At 34.2% G+C, this 20,210-nt stretch overlaps 5 long non-coding RNA genes across 5 annotated transcripts; all 5 read left to right on the top strand.

Annotated features, from left to right (window-relative positions):
* The first annotated feature begins 212 nt into the window (after window positions 1-212).
* Window positions 213-2,581, top strand: LOC143061277 (uncharacterized). Its single transcript, XR_012974389.1, has 3 exons — window positions 213-292; window positions 823-962; window positions 2,095-2,581. It is a non-coding gene; the product is annotated as an uncharacterized LOC143061277 (long non-coding RNA).
* Window positions 2,582-4,272: 1,691 nt separating this feature from the next.
* On the top strand, window positions 4,273-6,641 carry LOC143061274 (uncharacterized). The gene is made up of 3 exons (XR_012974386.1): window positions 4,273-4,352; window positions 4,883-5,022; window positions 6,155-6,641. It is a non-coding gene; the product is annotated as an uncharacterized LOC143061274 (long non-coding RNA).
* A 1,691-nt stretch (window positions 6,642-8,332) lies between these two features.
* LOC143061275 (uncharacterized) lies at window positions 8,333-10,701 on the top strand. The gene is made up of 3 exons (XR_012974387.1): window positions 8,333-8,412; window positions 8,943-9,082; window positions 10,215-10,701. It is a non-coding gene; the product is annotated as an uncharacterized LOC143061275 (long non-coding RNA).
* Window positions 10,702-12,392: 1,691 nt separating this feature from the next.
* LOC143061276 (uncharacterized) lies at window positions 12,393-14,761 on the top strand. Its single transcript, XR_012974388.1, has 3 exons — window positions 12,393-12,472; window positions 13,003-13,142; window positions 14,275-14,761. It is a non-coding gene; the product is annotated as an uncharacterized LOC143061276 (long non-coding RNA).
* A 1,691-nt stretch (window positions 14,762-16,452) lies between these two features.
* LOC143061278 (uncharacterized) lies at window positions 16,453-18,797 on the top strand. The gene is made up of 3 exons (XR_012974390.1): window positions 16,453-16,532; window positions 17,063-17,202; window positions 18,335-18,797. It is a non-coding gene; the product is annotated as an uncharacterized LOC143061278 (long non-coding RNA).
* Window positions 18,798-20,210: the final 1,413 nt, after the last annotated feature.

Genomic DNA, 20,210 nt, shown 5'->3' with positions numbered 1-20,210 from the left:
TAGAGCCGCATCACATAAATAACAACAGGATTTATTGTAAGCACCGCAATTCTTGCCAGGGCCATGCCAATTATCCAGATTGCCGCCTGGATTTATTTTTAGAAGATATTTAAGGGGTAGGGCTATAGCTTATATATAAAGAATTTTGACTAAATGTACAACAATTTTAGACTCTTTTTGAAAGATTTGGTGGTCCTTAAAAGAACCTTTAATTTTGTCTTTATCTTTTTCAGATGTAGATGGATGCAGCTATGTCTTCTTTGACTTTGGAATTTTTGAAGTACAGCTTCTGGTAGGTATATTCTTCTTAGCAGGCATTACTCTCCCATATGAATGATCGTCCTTTGTGCTTTGAACAAATGCCGTATTAAGTTTGGGATCAAGTTGTCCTTTTTGATATCGGTCTTTAAATTTACTTTGTTCCTTTTCTTCCACATGATCCTTAATTTTCTGTCCGGTTTGTTGTAAATTTTTCTTTTTCCTTTCTGGAGTATTTTGGTATACTTTGTTCCGTTCACACTCCCTTTGCATCTGCTCTAAGTGTTTAAATGAACCTTGTGATATTTTAAAACCAATACATTCTGCTTTTTGTTTCCAGGAATTAGCTATACCATTATTCAAAGTGTGAATTATTGCTGATGCCCTCCCTTCAAAATTTCTAGAAAAGTTCACATTTTTTGGTAAGGATACACTTAGTGCTCTGTTAACGGCTTCACATTTTTGAGTGTTGAAATTAAATTTCATTTTCATTAATGCTTCCTCACTAAGTTTCATTTTTAAAAGTTCCTGCATTATTAATTTGTCATTGTCATCCATATTCAGGTTGGTTAACTTGTTTGCACCCAAGTACATGGATCTCAGCCACCAACAGTTTGTGTGACCACCACCACACACGTATGAGCTAGTGGGACATTTAGAGCAGTCGCCGGTATAACACCGCACAGTAGCATCAAGCACTCTAGGTAAGCATTTTTTAATCTTTTCCAAATTTCCACAGTTTTCTTTCCACATTTCATTGAAAACTAAGCTACATCTGGCTTTCAAATCTTGACTTAAAACTTTCTGTCCTTGTTTTTTCTTTTCACGTGTCGAACCATAAAACATGTTCAAACTAAAATTTGCAGAATTACTTTGTCGAAACTGTGATCTTCCGAGATGAATTGGGTCAGCTTGGCGTTCAACTTTCCACAACGGGTGTAAAACTTTGAGTGCATCATTTATACCTTCTGCTCCACGTCCGTCTCCATCTGTAACTGCATACTTTACCAGCACATTTTGCCTATCAATCTGAAGTCCAATTTCTTTACCCATGAGATATTCACTTAAAGGGTTGGTTGGCTTAACATTGGCTGTACATGTACCAGCATGTCCATCTGGACAGGTTACATTAAGTCCCTTCCCTTTAAGCCAAGAACCTGTCCAGCAAAGTTTATTGTGAAAAACTGATGCAACAATGAACTTATGGTCAGTCACTTGCTCACATGCCAATGATATTGCCTGGGAAGCATTTTGTCCGGGTTTTTTTGTGCTTACTATATGCATACTGTTATAACGCGTGTCGATTGCTACAGGAATATGTGACGGCTCTTTTACACCACGAATTCTGTTAACTTCTTTCACAGTTTCAAGTTTTTTCTTCATATCATTGTCATTTAACTCTTTAATCTCATTCGCAACAAAATTAGAATGCCTCTGCAGTGTTCTTTTAGTGGGTGGTGGTATATTTAGTCCTGCGGCCATCAGAAATCTTCCTCTTTTTATTCCAATAGGAGTCTCCTGTAAGGCAGATACAAGCATGCGGGTTAACTCTCCAGGGTTAGGTCCACGTTTTGGAGTTTTAATTTCATCGAACAGGTTAACACATGGTGATGTAAACTTGCATTCTGTACATTTATATATGCACTTTACACAAGATCCATACTTAATTAACTTTGTCAGTTCAAAGTTTGGGTTATCACATTTAATGTCTTGTAAATTGTGAAATTTAACAACTACATTAAGTAGCAGAGTAACTTTATTCATCTTAACAACTCTATATGACTCATCTGTAACATGTGTTTCATCATGAGACTCAGATTTAGCTTCTTCTTTCAGAACCTTCAAACATTTTGGCTGTGGACGTAATAACTTGGCAGATCCAGGATTTCCCTCGACATCTGGTAAACTGTAGGAGGTGCCGTCTTGACCGGATTTAGCTACAAGTGAGAACTTCTCTGCATCTAGCCTCTTCCATTGTGTATTAGATGAACTTGGCTGACTGTTTGAAGACTGTGTTTCATGCTTTATTCCCTTGTTATGGGGTCTGTTACCCGCTTTGAAGCAAGATTTACGTCGATTTTTGCCACCTTTCATGTTAATTTACAGTACCATTGACTGATAATTTATGATGTTCTACATTTTCTTGCATTATTTATATCACTGGAAGATGCTGTCAGATTCCTTGACACAATTTTGCCACTAATTGCTGACAGTGACACTTTTATGGGGATTTACAGGTGCTGGACAGTGTATTCTAAGAGATTATGTGTGTGTACAGTAGGGCTTACATTTTATTGGATTACCACTAATTGCATTACCATGTAAACTGCTGCTTTTCATATATGATAAGGAACTTATTTGCCTTCATAGATATACATTTTTTGTAAGTTTTTCACTTTTAACTTCTTTCCTTTTGTAATTCCTATAAAAAAAATAAGGATTTTTTATTTTTTTAATTAAAAAATGATTTTAATTTAAAAAAATTTCATTAAAATTTAATTTTTACTAAATTTTCATACAATGAATGAATTTATCTACCATGTGCAATTTACAGAATGTAAATATCTTTTCAAATAAAAATGTTGTGCTGATTTTAAGCAAATTTACTTCATGAATATATGATTTTATCCGACCAATTTTCTGATATTTGAGGAGAAATGAGACGTTATAGATAAGGATCAATAACTCTGTAACTGTTCGATGAAATTTATTAAAACTTTTCAGAATAACTACTGAGATGTATATCTTTATTTTAAAAGTAAAGTTTTAAGTCTGGAACAAAAGTTAAAGTCTGACAGGAATAGGATCCCAGTTACGGTAACCAGTCCGGTACCCACGAATGTAGTTCTTAAAAAAAAACTATAACTTTTCTCTAAAATGGTGTAGTGTCATTATTACACAAGTTCTGAAACTGAATGTAGATTTATTTGAAAGGGTAGGCTTTCTAGTTTGAATTTCTGTAAAAAAAATGATTGATTTAAATAAAATCTGGCGTCAGTGCATGGAGTAAATTGTCTAAATTCTAGCCTTTATTCTTCACCGGAAGTAGACTGAGTGACCCTGTTGTCAATCAAAACAAAATTTTGCAACGGAATGCCGGTCATGAGGCACTGAGATTGCACTCAGAAACTTGGAACCTAATGCCTAACATGAAACAGAAGTCCCAAGGTGGCTATCAAAATTATTTAACGAACAGCACCCCATTTATTTACTATGACTTTCAATGCGTTCCAATGGGGCAAATAACTGGGTCCCCGTTCCTGTCAGAAGGCATATATTGAACACTTCAATTTACAACTGTAAGCTTATTTTTCGAGTAACATGGATGAAATTTTGCTACAAACTTCAAAATTTAATAAGGAAAACAATGGTGTAATTATTTTTTAAATTTGAATTAAACTTTTTAAATTAAATTGAAATTTAAATTTATGAAATTTTAAAAAAGTTTTTTTTTCATTTGAAAGTTTAAAAAGAGGTCACAGTGAGGTCATTTGTTGGAAATTTAAATTCATACACTTGTAAGTTAAAATGGAGGGATTTTTTGAAAAATATAGGCAAAAAATAATAGAAAAGAGCCACCTGGCAAGAAATCATGAATGCTTTTTATGGGATCAGGGAACAACAAAAGATGGAAAATATGGGCTTATTTCTTTTCTAGATCCTATTTCTGGTACCTGGAAAAAGAAAAAAGCCCATAGATTCAGTTACATGGTTTATAACAATTATTTAGAGTTAAATATAACATTTGATGCCAGTCATTTGTGTCATAATAGTTTGTGTGTGAATGCGGCTCACATTAATTTAGAGCCGCATCACATAAATAACAACAGGATTTATTGTAAGCACCGCAATTCTTGCCAGGGCCATGCCAATTATCCAGATTGCCGCCTGGATTTATTTTTAGAAGATATTTAAGGGGTAGGGCTATAGCTTATATATAAAGAATTTTGACTAAATGTACAACAATTTTAGACTCTTTTTGAAAGATTTGGTGGTCCTTAAAAGAACCTTTAATTTTGTCTTTATCTTTTTCAGATGTAGATGGATGCAGCTATGTCTTCTTTGACTTTGGAATTTTTGAAGTACAGCTTCTGGTAGGTATATTCTTCTTAGCAGGCATTACTCTCCCATATGAATGATCGTCCTTTGTGCTTTGAACAAATGCCGTATTAAGTTTGGGATCAAGTTGTCCTTTTTGATATCGGTCTTTAAATTTACTTTGTTCCTTTTCTTCCACATGATCCTTAATTTTCTGTCCGGTTTGTTGTAAATTTTTCTTTTTCCTTTCTGGAGTATTTTGGTATACTTTGTTCCGTTCACACTCCCTTTGCATCTGCTCTAAGTGTTTAAATGAACCTTGTGATATTTTAAAACCAATACATTCTGCTTTTTGTTTCCAGGAATTAGCTATACCATTATTCAAAGTGTGAATTATTGCTGATGCCCTCCCTTCAAAATTTCTAGAAAAGTTCACATTTTTTGGTAAGGATACACTTAGTGCTCTGTTAACGGCTTCACATTTTTGAGTGTTGAAATTAAATTTCATTTTCATTAATGCTTCCTCACTAAGTTTCATTTTTAAAAGTTCCTGCATTATTAATTTGTCATTGTCATCCATATTCAGGTTGGTTAACTTGTTTGCACCCAAGTACATGGATCTCAGCCACCAACAGTTTGTGTGACCACCACCACACACGTATGAGCTAGTGGGACATTTAGAGCAGTCGCCGGTATAACACCGCACAGTAGCATCAAGCACTCTAGGTAAGCATTTTTTAATCTTTTCCAAATTTCCACAGTTTTCTTTCCACATTTCATTGAAAACTAAGCTACATCTGGCTTTCAAATCTTGACTTAAAACTTTCTGTCCTTGTTTTTTCTTTTCACGTGTCGAACCATAAAACATGTTCAAACTAAAATTTGCAGAATTACTTTGTCGAAACTGTGATCTTCCGAGATGAATTGGGTCAGCTTGGCGTTCAACTTTCCACAACGGGTGTAAAACTTTGAGTGCATCATTTATACCTTCTGCTCCACGTCCGTCTCCATCTGTAACTGCATACTTTACCAGCACATTTTGCCTATCAATCTGAAGTCCAATTTCTTTACCCATGAGATATTCACTTAAAGGGTTGGTTGGCTTAACATTGGCTGTACATGTACCAGCATGTCCATCTGGACAGGTTACATTAAGTCCCTTCCCTTTAAGCCAAGAACCTGTCCAGCAAAGTTTATTGTGAAAAACTGATGCAACAATGAACTTATGGTCAGTCACTTGCTCACATGCCAATGATATTGCCTGGGAAGCATTTTGTCCGGGTTTTTTTGTGCTTACTATATGCATACTGTTATAACGCGTGTCGATTGCTACAGGAATATGTGACGGCTCTTTTACACCACGAATTCTGTTAACTTCTTTCACAGTTTCAAGTTTTTTCTTCATATCATTGTCATTTAACTCTTTAATCTCATTCGCAACAAAATTAGAATGCCTCTGCAGTGTTCTTTTAGTGGGTGGTGGTATATTTAGTCCTGCGGCCATCAGAAATCTTCCTCTTTTTATTCCAATAGGAGTCTCCTGTAAGGCAGATACAAGCATGCGGGTTAACTCTCCAGGGTTAGGTCCACGTTTTGGAGTTTTAATTTCATCGAACAGGTTAACACATGGTGATGTAAACTTGCATTCTGTACATTTATATATGCACTTTACACAAGATCCATACTTAATTAACTTTGTCAGTTCAAAGTTTGGGTTATCACATTTAATGTCTTGTAAATTGTGAAATTTAACAACTACATTAAGTAGCAGAGTAACTTTATTCATCTTAACAACTCTATATGACTCATCTGTAACATGTGTTTCATCATGAGACTCAGATTTAGCTTCTTCTTTCAGAACCTTCAAACATTTTGGCTGTGGACGTAATAACTTGGCAGATCCAGGATTTCCCTCGACATCTGGTAAACTGTAGGAGGTGCCGTCTTGACCGGATTTAGCTACAAGTGAGAACTTCTCTGCATCTAGCCTCTTCCATTGTGTATTAGATGAACTTGGCTGACTGTTTGAAGACTGTGTTTCATGCTTTATTCCCTTGTTATGGGGTCTGTTACCCGCTTTGAAGCAAGATTTACGTCGATTTTTGCCACCTTTCATGTTAATTTACAGTACCATTGACTGATAATTTATGATGTTCTACATTTTCTTGCATTATTTATATCACTGGAAGATGCTGTCAGATTCCTTGACACAATTTTGCCACTAATTGCTGACAGTGACACTTTTATGGGGATTTACAGGTGCTGGACAGTGTATTCTAAGAGATTATGTGTGTGTACAGTAGGGCTTACATTTTATTGGATTACCACTAATTGCATTACCATGTAAACTGCTGCTTTTCATATATGATAAGGAACTTATTTGCCTTCATAGATATACATTTTTTGTAAGTTTTTCACTTTTAACTTCTTTCCTTTTGTAATTCCTATAAAAAAAATAAGGATTTTTTATTTTTTTAATTAAAAAATGATTTTAATTTAAAAAAATTTCATTAAAATTTAATTTTTACTAAATTTTCATACAATGAATGAATTTATCTACCATGTGCAATTTACAGAATGTAAATATCTTTTCAAATAAAAATGTTGTGCTGATTTTAAGCAAATTTACTTCATGAATATATGATTTTATCCGACCAATTTTCTGATATTTGAGGAGAAATGAGACGTTATAGATAAGGATCAATAACTCTGTAACTGTTCGATGAAATTTATTAAAACTTTTCAGAATAACTACTGAGATGTATATCTTTATTTTAAAAGTAAAGTTTTAAGTCTGGAACAAAAGTTAAAGTCTGACAGGAATAGGATCCCAGTTACGGTAACCAGTCCGGTACCCACGAATGTAGTTCTTAAAAAAAAACTATAACTTTTCTCTAAAATGGTGTAGTGTCATTATTACACAAGTTCTGAAACTGAATGTAGATTTATTTGAAAGGGTAGGCTTTCTAGTTTGAATTTCTGTAAAAAAAATGATTGATTTAAATAAAATCTGGCGTCAGTGCATGGAGTAAATTGTCTAAATTCTAGCCTTTATTCTTCACCGGAAGTAGACTGAGTGACCCTGTTGTCAATCAAAACAAAATTTTGCAACGGAATGCCGGTCATGAGGCACTGAGATTGCACTCAGAAACTTGGAACCTAATGCCTAACATGAAACAGAAGTCCCAAGGTGGCTATCAAAATTATTTAACGAACAGCACCCCATTTATTTACTATGACTTTCAATGCGTTCCAATGGGGCAAATAACTGGGTCCCCGTTCCTGTCAGAAGGCATATATTGAACACTTCAATTTACAACTGTAAGCTTATTTTTCGAGTAACATGGATGAAATTTTGCTACAAACTTCAAAATTTAATAAGGAAAACAATGGTGTAATTATTTTTTAAATTTGAATTAAACTTTTTAAATTAAATTGAAATTTAAATTTATGAAATTTTAAAAAAGTTTTTTTTTCATTTGAAAGTTTAAAAAGAGGTCACAGTGAGGTCATTTGTTGGAAATTTAAATTCATACACTTGTAAGTTAAAATGGAGGGATTTTTTGAAAAATATAGGCAAAAAATAATAGAAAAGAGCCACCTGGCAAGAAATCATGAATGCTTTTTATGGGATCAGGGAACAACAAAAGATGGAAAATATGGGCTTATTTCTTTTCTAGATCCTATTTCTGGTACCTGGAAAAAGAAAAAAGCCCATAGATTCAGTTACATGGTTTATAACAATTATTTAGAGTTAAATATAACATTTGATGCCAGTCATTTGTGTCATAATAGTTTGTGTGTGAATGCGGCTCACATTAATTTAGAGCCGCATCACATAAATAACAACAGGATTTATTGTAAGCACCGCAATTCTTGCCAGGGCCATGCCAATTATCCAGATTGCCGCCTGGATTTATTTTTAGAAGATATTTAAGGGGTAGGGCTATAGCTTATATATAAAGAATTTTGACTAAATGTACAACAATTTTAGACTCTTTTTGAAAGATTTGGTGGTCCTTAAAAGAACCTTTAATTTTGTCTTTATCTTTTTCAGATGTAGATGGATGCAGCTATGTCTTCTTTGACTTTGGAATTTTTGAAGTACAGCTTCTGGTAGGTATATTCTTCTTAGCAGGCATTACTCTCCCATATGAATGATCGTCCTTTGTGCTTTGAACAAATGCCGTATTAAGTTTGGGATCAAGTTGTCCTTTTTGATATCGGTCTTTAAATTTACTTTGTTCCTTTTCTTCCACATGATCCTTAATTTTCTGTCCGGTTTGTTGTAAATTTTTCTTTTTCCTTTCTGGAGTATTTTGGTATACTTTGTTCCGTTCACACTCCCTTTGCATCTGCTCTAAGTGTTTAAATGAACCTTGTGATATTTTAAAACCAATACATTCTGCTTTTTGTTTCCAGGAATTAGCTATACCATTATTCAAAGTGTGAATTATTGCTGATGCCCTCCCTTCAAAATTTCTAGAAAAGTTCACATTTTTTGGTAAGGATACACTTAGTGCTCTGTTAACGGCTTCACATTTTTGAGTGTTGAAATTAAATTTCATTTTCATTAATGCTTCCTCACTAAGTTTCATTTTTAAAAGTTCCTGCATTATTAATTTGTCATTGTCATCCATATTCAGGTTGGTTAACTTGTTTGCACCCAAGTACATGGATCTCAGCCACCAACAGTTTGTGTGACCACCACCACACACGTATGAGCTAGTGGGACATTTAGAGCAGTCGCCGGTATAACACCGCACAGTAGCATCAAGCACTCTAGGTAAGCATTTTTTAATCTTTTCCAAATTTCCACAGTTTTCTTTCCACATTTCATTGAAAACTAAGCTACATCTGGCTTTCAAATCTTGACTTAAAACTTTCTGTCCTTGTTTTTTCTTTTCACGTGTCGAACCATAAAACATGTTCAAACTAAAATTTGCAGAATTACTTTGTCGAAACTGTGATCTTCCGAGATGAATTGGGTCAGCTTGGCGTTCAACTTTCCACAACGGGTGTAAAACTTTGAGTGCATCATTTATACCTTCTGCTCCACGTCCGTCTCCATCTGTAACTGCATACTTTACCAGCACATTTTGCCTATCAATCTGAAGTCCAATTTCTTTACCCATGAGATATTCACTTAAAGGGTTGGTTGGCTTAACATTGGCTGTACATGTACCAGCATGTCCATCTGGACAGGTTACATTAAGTCCCTTCCCTTTAAGCCAAGAACCTGTCCAGCAAAGTTTATTGTGAAAAACTGATGCAACAATGAACTTATGGTCAGTCACTTGCTCACATGCCAATGATATTGCCTGGGAAGCATTTTGTCCGGGTTTTTTTGTGCTTACTATATGCATACTGTTATAACGCGTGTCGATTGCTACAGGAATATGTGACGGCTCTTTTACACCACGAATTCTGTTAACTTCTTTCACAGTTTCAAGTTTTTTCTTCATATCATTGTCATTTAACTCTTTAATCTCATTCGCAACAAAATTAGAATGCCTCTGCAGTGTTCTTTTAGTGGGTGGTGGTATATTTAGTCCTGCGGCCATCAGAAATCTTCCTCTTTTTATTCCAATAGGAGTCTCCTGTAAGGCAGATACAAGCATGCGGGTTAACTCTCCAGGGTTAGGTCCACGTTTTGGAGTTTTAATTTCATCGAACAGGTTAACACATGGTGATGTAAACTTGCATTCTGTACATTTATATATGCACTTTACACAAGATCCATACTTAATTAACTTTGTCAGTTCAAAGTTTGGGTTATCACATTTAATGTCTTGTAAATTGTGAAATTTAACAACTACATTAAGTAGCAGAGTAACTTTATTCATCTTAACAACTCTATATGACTCATCTGTAACATGTGTTTCATCATGAGACTCAGATTTAGCTTCTTCTTTCAGAACCTTCAAACATTTTGGCTGTGGACGTAATAACTTGGCAGATCCAGGATTTCCCTCGACATCTGGTAAACTGTAGGAGGTGCCGTCTTGACCGGATTTAGCTACAAGTGAGAACTTCTCTGCATCTAGCCTCTTCCATTGTGTATTAGATGAACTTGGCTGACTGTTTGAAGACTGTGTTTCATGCTTTATTCCCTTGTTATGGGGTCTGTTACCCGCTTTGAAGCAAGATTTACGTCGATTTTTGCCACCTTTCATGTTAATTTACAGTACCATTGACTGATAATTTATGATGTTCTACATTTTCTTGCATTATTTATATCACTGGAAGATGCTGTCAGATTCCTTGACACAATTTTGCCACTAATTGCTGACAGTGACACTTTTATGGGGATTTACAGGTGCTGGACAGTGTATTCTAAGAGATTATGTGTGTGTACAGTAGGGCTTACATTTTATTGGATTACCACTAATTGCATTACCATGTAAACTGCTGCTTTTCATATATGATAAGGAACTTATTTGCCTTCATAGATATACATTTTTTGTAAGTTTTTCACTTTTAACTTCTTTCCTTTTGTAATTCCTATAAAAAAAATAAGGATTTTTTATTTTTTTAATTAAAAAATGATTTTAATTTAAAAAAATTTCATTAAAATTTAATTTTTACTAAATTTTCATACAATGAATGAATTTATCTACCATGTGCAATTTACAGAATGTAAATATCTTTTCAAATAAAAATGTTGTGCTGATTTTAAGCAAATTTACTTCATGAATATATGATTTTATCCGACCAATTTTCTGATATTTGAGGAGAAATGAGACGTTATAGATAAGGATCAATAACTCTGTAACTGTTCGATGAAATTTATTAAAACTTTTCAGAATAACTACTGAGATGTATATCTTTATTTTAAAAGTAAAGTTTTAAGTCTGGAACAAAAGTTAAAGTCTGACAGGAATAGGATCCCAGTTACGGTAACCAGTCCGGTACCCACGAATGTAGTTCTTAAAAAAAAACTATAACTTTTCTCTAAAATGGTGTAGTGTCATTATTACACAAGTTCTGAAACTGAATGTAGATTTATTTGAAAGGGTAGGCTTTCTAGTTTGAATTTCTGTAAAAAAAATGATTGATTTAAATAAAATCTGGCGTCAGTGCATGGAGTAAATTGTCTAAATTCTAGCCTTTATTCTTCACCGGAAGTAGACTGAGTGACCCTGTTGTCAATCAAAACAAAATTTTGCAACGGAATGCCGGTCATGAGGCACTGAGATTGCACTCAGAAACTTGGAACCTAATGCCTAACATGAAACAGAAGTCCCAAGGTGGCTATCAAAATTATTTAACGAACAGCACCCCATTTATTTACTATGACTTTCAATGCGTTCCAATGGGGCAAATAACTGGGTCCCCGTTCCTGTCAGAAGGCATATATTGAACACTTCAATTTACAACTGTAAGCTTATTTTTCGAGTAACATGGATGAAATTTTGCTACAAACTTCAAAATTTAATAAGGAAAACAATGGTGTAATTATTTTTTAAATTTGAATTAAACTTTTTAAATTAAATTGAAATTTAAATTTATGAAATTTTAAAAAAGTTTTTTTTTCATTTGAAAGTTTAAAAAGAGGTCACAGTGAGGTCATTTGTTGGAAATTTAAATTCATACACTTGTAAGTTAAAATGGAGGGATTTTTTGAAAAATATAGGCAAAAAATAATAGAAAAGAGCCACCTGGCAAGAAATCATGAATGCTTTTTATGGGATCAGGGAACAACAAAAGATGGAAAATATGGGCTTATTTCTTTTCTAGATCCTATTTCTGGTACCTGGAAAAAGAAAAAAGCCCATAGATTCAGTTACATGGTTTATAACAATTATTTAGAGTTAAATATAACATTTGATGCCAGTCATTTGTGTCATAATAGTTTGTGTGTGAATGCGGCTCACATTAATTTAGAGCCGCATCACATAAATAACAACAGGATTTATTGTAAGCACCGCAATTCTTGCCAGGGCCATGCCAATTATCCAGATTGCCGCCTGGATTTATTTTTAGAAGATATTTAAGGGGTAGGGCTATAGCTTATATATAAAGAATTTTGACTAAATGTACAACAATTTTAGACTCTTTTTGAAAGATTTGGTGGTCCTTAAAAGAACCTTTAATTTTGTCTTTATCTTTTTCAGATGTAGATGGATGCAGCTATGTCTTCTTTGACTTTGGAATTTTTGAAGTACAGCTTCTGGTAGGTATATTCTTCTTAGCAGGCATTACTCTCCCATATGAATGATCGTCCTTTGTGCTTTGAACAAATGCCGTATTAAGTTTGGGATCAAGTTGTCCTTTTTGATATCGGTCTTTAAATTTACTTTGTTCCTTTTCTTCCACATGATCCTTAATTTTCTGTCCGGTTTGTTGTAAATTTTTCTTTTTCCTTTCTGGAGTATTTTGGTATACTTTGTTCCGTTCACACTCCCTTTGCATCTGCTCTAAGTGTTTAAATGAACCTTGTGATATTTTAAAACCAATACATTCTGCTTTTTGTTTCCAGGAATTAGCTATACCATTATTCAAAGTGTGAATTATTGCTGATGCCCTCCCTTCAAAATTTCTAGAAAAGTTCACATTTTTTGGTAAGGATACACTTAGTGCTCTGTTAACGGCTTCACATTTTTGAGTGTTGAAATTAAATTTCATTTTCATTAATGCTTCCTCACTAAGTTTCATTTTTAAAAGTTCCTGCATTATTAATTTGTCATTGTCATCCATATTCAGGTTGGTTAACTTGTTTGCACCCAAGTACATGGATCTCAGCCACCAACAGTTTGTGTGACCACCACCACACACGTATGAGCTAGTGGGACATTTAGAGCAGTCGCCGGTATAACACCGCACAGTAGCATCAAGCACTCTAGGTAAGCATTTTTTAATCTTTTCCAAATTTCCACAGTTTTCTTTCCACATTTCATTGAAAACTAAGCTACATCTGGCTTTCAAATCTTGACTTAAAACTTTCTGTCCTTGTTTTTTCTTTTCACGTGTCGAACCATAAAACATGTTCAAACTAAAATTTGCAGAATTACTTTGTCGAAACTGTGATCTTCCGAGATGAATTGGGTCAGCTTGGCGTTCAACTTTCCACAACGGGTGTAAAACTTTGAGTGCATCATTTATACCTTCTGCTCCACGTCCGTCTCCATCTGTAACTGCATACTTTACCAGCACATTTTGCCTATCAATCTGAAGTCCAATTTCTTTACCCATGAGATATTCACTTAAAGGGTTGGTTGGCTTAACATTGGCTGTACATGTACCAGCATGTCCATCTGGACAGGTTACATTAAGTCCCTTCCCTTTAAGCCAAGAACCTGTCCAGCAAAGTTTATTGTGAAAAACTGATGCAACAATGAACTTATGGTCAGTCACTTGCTCACATGCCAATGATATTGCCTGGGAAGCATTTTGTCCGGGTTTTTTTGTGCTTACTATATGCATACTGTTATAACGCGTGTCGATTGCTACAGGAATATGTGACGGCTCTTTTACACCACGAATTCTGTTAACTTCTTTCACAGTTTCAAGTTTTTTCTTCATATCATTGTCATTTAACTCTTTAATCTCATTCGCAACAAAATTAGAATGCCTCTGCAGTGTTCTTTTAGTGGGTGGTGGTATATTTAGTCCTGCGGCCATCAGAAATCTTCCTCTTTTTATTCCAATAGGAGTCTCCTGTAAGGCAGATACAAGCATGCGGGTTAACTCTCCAGGGTTAGGTCCACGTTTTGGAGTTTTAATTTCATCGAACAGGTTAACACATGGTGATGTAAACTTGCATTCTGTACATTTATATATGCACTTTACACAAGATCCATACTTAATTAACTTTGTCAGTTCAAAGTTTGGGTTATCACATTTAATGTCTTGTAAATTGTGAAATTTAACAACTACATTAAGTAGCAGAGTAACTTTATTCATCTTAACAACTCTATATGACTCATCTGTAACATGTGTTTCATCATGAGACTCAGATTTAGCTTCTTCTTTCAGAACCTTCAAACATTTTGGCTGTGGACGTAATAACTTGGCAGATCCAGGATTTCCCTCGACATCTGGTAAACTGTAGGAGGTGCCGTCTTGACCGGATTTAGCTACAAGTGAGAACTTCTCTGCATCTAGCCTCTTCCATTGTGTATTAGATGAACTTGGCTGACTGTTTGAAGACTGTGTTTCATGCTTTATTCCCTTGTTATGGGGTCTGTTACCCGCTTTGAAGCAAGATTTACGTCGATTTTTGCCACCTTTCATGTTAATTTACAGTACCATTGACTGATAATTTATGATGTTCTACATTTTCTTGCATTATTTATATCACTGGAAGATGCTGTCAGATTCCTTGACACAATTTTGCCACTAATTGCTGACAGTGACACTTTTATGGGGATTTACAGGTGCTGGACAGTGTATTCTAAGAGATTATGTGTGTGTACAGTAGGGCTTACATTTTATTGGATTACCACTAATTGCATTACCATGTAAACTGCTGCTTTTCATATATGATAAGGAACTTATTTGCCTTCATAGATATACATTTTTTGTAAGTTTTTCACTTTTAACTTCTTTCCTTTTGTAATTCCTATAAAAAAAATAAGGATTTTTTATTTTTTTAATTAAAAAATGATTTTAATTTAAAAAAATTTCATTAAAATTTAATTTTTACTAAATTTTCATACAATGAATGAATTTATCTACCATGTGCAATTTACAGAATGTAAATATCTTTTCAAATAAAAATGTTGTGCTGATTTTAAGCAAATTTACTTCATGAATATATGATTTTATCCGACCAATTTTCTGATATTTGAGGAGAAATGAGACGTTATAGATAAGGATCAATAACTCTGTAACTGTTCGATGAAATTTATTAAAACTTTTCAGAATAACTACTGAGATGTATATCTTTATTTTAAAAGTAAAGTTTTAAGTCTGGAACAAAAGTTAAAGTCTGACAGGAATAGGATCCCAGTTACGGTAACCAGTCCGGTACCCACGAATGTAGTTCTTAAAAAAAAACTATAACTTTTCTCTAAAATGGTGTAGTGTCATTATTACACAAGTTCTGAAACTGAATGTAGATTTATTTGAAAGGGTAGGCTTTCTAGTTTGAATTTCTGTAAAAAAAATGATTGATTTAAATAAAATCTGGCGTCAGTGCATGGAGTAAATTGTCTAAATTCTAGCCTTTATTCTTCACCGGAAGTAGACTGAGTGACCCTGTTGTCAATCAAAACAAAATTTTGCAACGGAATGCCGGTCATGAGGCACTGAGATTGCACTCAGAAACTTGGAACCTAATGCCTAACATGAAACAGAAGTCCCAAGGTGGCTATCAAAATTATTTAACGAACAGCACCCCATTTATTTACTATGACTTTCAATGCGTTCCAATGGGGCAAATAACTGGGTCCCCGTTCCTGTCAGAAGGCATATATTGAACACTTCAATTTACAACTGTAAGCTTATTTTTCGAGTAACATGGATGAAATTTTGCTACAAACTTCAAAATTTAATAAGGAAAACAATGGTGTAATTATTTTTTAAATTTGAATTAAACTTTTTAAATTAAATTGAAATTTAAATTTATGAAATTTTAAAAAAGTTTTTTTTTCATTTGAAAGTTTAAAAAGAGGTCACAGTGAGGTCATTTGTTGGAAATTTAAATTCATACACTTGTAAGTTAAAATGGAGGGATTTTTTGAAAAATATAGGCAAAAAATAATAGAAAAGAGCCACCTGGCAAGAAATCATGAATGCTTTTTATGGGATCAGGGAACAACAAAAGATGGAAAATATGGGCTTATTTCTTTTCTAGATCCTATTTCTGGTACCTGGAAAAAGAAAAAAGCCCATAGATTCAGTTACATGGTTTATAACAATTATTTAGAGTTAAATATAACATTTGATGCCAGTCATTTGTGTCATAATAGTTTGTGTGTGAATGCGGCTCACATTAATTTAGAGCCGCATCACATAAATAACAACAGGATTTATTGTAAGCACCGCAATTCTTGCCAGGGCCATGCCAATTATCCAGATTGCCGCCTGGATTTATTTTTAGAAGATATTTAAGGGGTAGGGCTATAGCTTATATATAAAGAATTTTGACTAAATGTACAACAATTTTAGACTCTTTTTGAAAGATTTGGTGGTCCTTAAAAGAACCTTTAATTTTGTCTTTATCTTTTTCAGATGTAGATGGATGCAGCTATGTCTTCTTTGACTTTGGAATTTTTGAAGTACAGCTTCTGGTAGGTATATTCTTCTTAGCAGGCATTACTCTCCCATATGAATGATCGTCCTTTGTGCTTTGAACAAATGCCGTATTAAGTTTGGGATCAAGTTGTCCTTTTTGATATCGGTCTTTAAATTTACTTTGTTCCTTTTCTTCCACATGATCCTTAATTTTCTGTCCGGTTTGTTGTAAATTTTTCTTTTTCCTTTCTGGAGTATTTTGGTATACTTTGTTCCGTTCACACTCCCTTTGCATCTGCTCTAAGTGTTTAAATGAACCTTGTGATATTTTAAAACCAATACATTCTGCTTTTTGTTTCCAGGAATTAGCTATACCATTATTCAAAGTGTGAATTATTGCTGATGCCCTCCCTTCAAAATTTCTAGAAAAGTTCACATTTTTTGGTAAGGATACACTTAGTGCTCTGTTAACGGCTTCACATTTTTGAGTGTTGAAATTAAATTTCATTTTCATTAATGCTTCCTCACTAAGTTTCATTTTTAAAAGTTCCTGCATTATTAATTTGTCATTGTCATCCATATTCAGGTTGGTTAACTTGTTTGCACCCAAGTACATGGATCTCAGCCACCAACAGTTTGTGTGACCACCACCACACACGTATGAGCTAGTGGGACATTTAGAGCAGTCGCCGGTATAACACCGCACAGTAGCATCAAGCACTCTAGGTAAGCATTTTTTAATCTTTTCCAAATTTCCACAGTTTTCTTTCCACATTTCATTGAAAACTAAGCTACATCTGGCTTTCAAATCTTGACTTAAAACTTTCTGTCCTTGTTTTTTCTTTTCACGTGTCGAACCATAAAACATGTTCAAACTAAAATTTGCAGAATTACTTTGTCGAAACTGTGATCTTCCGAGATGAATTGGGTCAGCTTGGCGTTCAACTTTCCACAACGGGTGTAAAACTTTGAGTGCATCATTTATACCTTCTGCTCCACGTCCGTCTCCATCTGTAACTGCATACTTTACCAGCACATTTTGCCTATCAATCTGAAGTCCAATTTCTTTACCCATGAGATATTCACTTAAAGGGTTGGTTGGCTTAACATTGGCTGTACATGTACCAGCATGTCCATCTGGACAGGTTACATTAAGTCCCTTCCCTTTAAGCCAAGAACCTGTCCAGCAAAGTTTATTGTGAAAAACTGATGCAACAATGAACTTATGGTCAGTCACTTGCTCACATGCCAATGATATTGCCTGGGAAGCATTTTGTCCGGGTTTTTTTGTGCTTACTATATGCATACTGTTATAACGCGTGTCGATTGCTACAGGAATATGTGACGGCTCTTTTACACCACGAATTCTGTTAACTTCTTTCACAGTTTCAAGTTTTTTCTTCATATCATTGTCATTTAACTCTTTAATCTCATTCGCAACAAAATTAGAATGCCTCTGCAGTGTTCTTTTAGTGGGTGGTGGTATATTTAGTCCTGCGGCCATCAGAAATCTTCCTCTTTTTATTCCAATAGGAGTCTCCTGTAAGGCAGATACAAGCATGCGGGTTAACTCTCCAGGGTTAGGTCCACGTTTTGGAGTTTTAATTTCATCGAACAGGTTAACACATGGTGATGTAAACTTGCATTCTGTACATTTATATATGCACTTTACACAAGATCCATACTTAATTAACTTTGTCAGTTCAAAGTTTGGGTTATCACATTTAATGTCTTGTAAATTGTGAAATTTAACAACTACATTAAGTAGCAGAGTAACTTTATTCATCTTAACAACTCTATATGACTCATCTGTAACATGTGTTTCATCATGAGACTCAGATTTAGCTTCTTCTTTCAGAACCTTCAAACATTTTGGCTGTGGACGTAATAACTTGGCAGATCCAGGATTTCCCTCGACATCTGGTAAACTGTAGGAGGTGCCGTCTTGACCGGATTTAGCTACAAGTGAGAACTTCTCTGCATCTAGCCTCTTCCATTGTGTATTAGATGAACTTGGCTGACTGTTTGAAGACTGTGTTTCATGCTTTATTCCCTTGTTATGGGGTCTGTTACCCGCTTTGAAGCAAGATTTACGTCGATTTTTGCCACCTTTCATGTTAATTTACAGTACCATTGACTGATAATTTATGATGTTCTACATTTTCTTGCATTATTTATATCACTGGAAGATGCTGTCAGATTCCTTGACACAATTTTGCCACTAATTGCTGACAGTGACACTTTTATGGGGATTTACAGGTGCTGGACAGTGTATTCTAAGAGATTATGTGTGTGTACAGTAGGGCTTACATTTTATTGGATTACCACTAATTGCATTACCATGTAAACTGCTGCTTTTCATATATGATAAGGAACTTATTTGCCTTCATAGATATACATTTTTTGTAAGTTTTTCACTTTTAACTTCTTTCCTTTTGTAATTCCTATAAAAAAAATAAGGATTTTTTATTTTTTTAATTAAAAAATGATTTTAATTTAAAAAAATTTCATTAAAATTTAATTTTTACTAAATTTTCATACAATGAATGAATTTATCTACCATGTGCAATTTACAGAATGTAAATATCTTTTCAAATAAAAATGTTGTGCTGATTTTAAGCAAATTTACTTCATGAATATATGATTTTATCCGACCAATTTTCTGATATTTGAGGAGAAATGAGACGTTATAGATAAGGATCAATAACTCTGTAACTGTTCGATGAAATTTATTAAAACTTTTCAGAATAACTACTGAGATGTATATCTTTATTTTAAAAGTAAAGTTTTAAGTCTGGAACAAAAGTTAAAGTCTGACAGGAATAGGATCCCAGTTACGGTAACCAGTCCGGTACCCACGAATGTAGTTCTTAAAAAAAAACTATAACTTTTCTCTAAAATGGTGTAGTGTCATTATTACACAAGTTCTGAAACTGAATGTAGATTTATTTGAAAGGGTAGGCTTTCTAGTTTGAATTTCTGTAAAAAAAATGATTGATTTAAATAAAATCTGGCGTCAGTGCATGGAGTAAATTGTCTAAATTCTAGCCTTTATTCTTCACCGGAAGTAGACTGAGTGACCCTGTTGTCAATCAAAACAAAATTTTGCAACGGAATGCCGGTCATGAGGCACTGAGATTGCACTCAGAAACTTGGAACCTAATGCCTAACATGAAACAGAAGTCCCAAGGTGGCTATCAAAATTATTTAACGAACAGCACCCCATTTATTTACTATGACTTTCAATGCGTTCCAATGGGGCAAATAACTGGGTCCCCGTTCCAATTATGATAGTATCATATCTTAAATGAGATCTCGCGAGAATAGACAAGGTGAGTTATCCTGTCATTCTTTGCTGAACTGTAGTACTGTTAGTAGGACATTGTCATATTTTGTCGAATTGGACGAAATATTTACTTGATACGTGGAAAGAGAAATATATGTAAAAAAAAAAAAAAAAATCGACAAAAACATTGATGGAGAATCAATTTTATCAGGTTACATTTGCTTAAATGACTTCGGGTTTTATATCTACTTCACCCCAATACTTAACCGAACCCTAGTCTATTTGAGCAATCTTAATTATGATAGTATCAACTCATTAACACTTTTCATTTTACATAATAATCATATAATTAGTATTTAAACCTGTTTTGATTTAGAATACAATCAACATTTAAAATCTGTTTTGATTTATATAATAATCAATTAGGCGTAAACTAAACTTCAGCGTA

Source organism: Mytilus galloprovincialis, unplaced genomic scaffold, assembly GCF_965363235.1.
Source record: "Mytilus galloprovincialis unplaced genomic scaffold, xbMytGall1.hap1.1 HAP1_SCAFFOLD_276, whole genome shotgun sequence".
Classification (NCBI taxonomy): domain Eukaryota; kingdom Metazoa; phylum Mollusca; class Bivalvia; order Mytilida; family Mytilidae; genus Mytilus; species Mytilus galloprovincialis.
The sequence above is the reverse complement of the archived record's forward strand: the minus strand, read 5'-3'. Positions and strand labels throughout refer to the sequence as shown.